General features: G+C 41.9%; 1 protein-coding gene across 2 annotated transcripts in view; it reads left to right on the top strand.

Annotated features, from left to right (window-relative positions):
- Positions 1-1,221, top strand: part of PAK1 (p21 protein (Cdc42/Rac)-activated kinase 1) — a 165,946-nt gene extending 164,725 nt beyond the window's left edge. The window contains exon 15 of one of the 2 annotated variants that reach the window (XR_826420.1): positions 512-747. The gene's annotated coding sequence lies outside the window, so the exon portion shown is untranslated. Of the gene's footprint in view, positions 1-8 lie in introns of both variants that reach the window. The other variant, XM_010853243.1, reaches the window with a different exon arrangement.
- The last annotated feature ends 413 nt before the right edge of the window (positions 1,222-1,634 follow it).

The following is a 1,634-nucleotide window of genomic DNA, read 5'->3' on the forward strand; positions in this document are numbered from 1 at the left end:
AAAACCACATCACCCCAGCCTCATTGTGCCAAGCCTTCTGTGAAATAAATGCTCATTTCGGAAATTCCAACCCCTGATGCTCTTCCTTGCCCTCTCCTCCCATTTCCTGGTCTAGTGCTCTCAAGACTGATCCTTGAAAACCATGTGTCCAGCATTGAAGAGAACTACAATTAACTAATTGGATGACGGCCATTTTAAAATAAGGAATTTGCTCCCAACCTGTGGATGTGAGGGTGATTTATGACCAAGGACTTACATGAATAAATCCTTGGATTCCTATTTCTGCCCACCCCCCCAACCAATCAGTTCTTGACTATATAAATTTTTGACTTTATAACATTATCAACTTGTGATTAGTTGAGATATTTTTCAGTGCTTGCTTTTCTGTTATCAGACTGCCCAAACACATTATTGTACTTGAAAATAGGAATAGCTCAAGGAATGCCATGCGGGTGATACTCAGCCAGGACATGACTGGACCATGACTTTGGCATAGCTGATCCTGATATGGGTGGGAGAGCTACCATGTTTTTCTTTGTGTATGCTTCAAGCATCTTTTTGGGAGGATCTATATCCAATCGTGTTCCCCATGCTACTTCTTGTGAAATGATCTTGGCTATGTAGCCGCTTTTGACTCCTTAAAATTCCCCTAGGCTGCTGCCCCCATTCTGTCCTTGTTTAGAACACTGAGAAGTTTCCTAGGGCACATGCTGGGTGAGAGCAGTGTGAGAAGTCAAGGAAAAAAAACAAAAACAAAAAAACAACTGCTTTTAGAACAAAGCTGGGCATCAGAACCTGTCCAGCTATACCTATGTGATGTTTGAAGAACTCAGCATGTTTTTCCATCTGCAACAAGGAGCTAAAAGATTAACTCATCTTCTGATTGCCCTAATCTCTGGGTCAAAGAAAGAACTCCAAATCTGAAACTACATGTTTGTTTTGGATGGATTTGTTGGCCTGAGATGATAGTCTGCCAGCTGTGAGGGGACCCTGTTTTCACACTGCATGGCCAAGCTCTCTGCAAATGGAAATGCTTGCACTGGGTGTTGGGGATGTTTGCTACCTCCTGCTATCTTTGTGGTTTTGGTCCTCCCATTATGGTAGGACCCCTGGCCAGCATTGTGGCTTGTCATGTTAGCCCCAATGGCTACCTTGTCATGCTCTGAGGTACCACTGCCTCTGCAGTTTTATTTCCTTCAATAAAAGGAGATGAAAATGTTCTATTTGGTGTATGCCTTTCTTTCCTTTTTCCCTTCCCTTCTTTTCTAAATTTTTTTTTTATTTTGATTTTTTCCAAGTTAAGAAAATATACATATATTATAAAAATATTCTTTCTTCCAGAATCATTTGAGATTAAGTTGCAGATAAGATGCTGCTTTACCACTATATACTTACTTTATTGTGTATTCTTTATTCTTAACACTTTTGCAAAGGTGAAGACCCATGAAAGCCAGTGGTGTAGTTTGAAGACCAGACAGCCAGAGAGCAGTGGTGTAGGTTCTAGTGGAAGTCTAGGGGATTCCCTGGTGATTCAGTGGTTATGATTATGCCCTTCCACTGCAGGGGGTATGGGTTTGATCCCTGGTCAGGGAACTAAGATCCTGCATGCTGTGCTGCTGCTGCTGCTGCTGCTA

Source organism: Bison bison, unplaced genomic scaffold, assembly GCF_000754665.1.
Source record: "Bison bison bison isolate TAMUID 2011002044 unplaced genomic scaffold, Bison_UMD1.0 scf7180017864324, whole genome shotgun sequence".
Taxonomy (NCBI): Eukaryota; Metazoa; Chordata; class Mammalia; order Artiodactyla; family Bovidae; genus Bison; species Bison bison.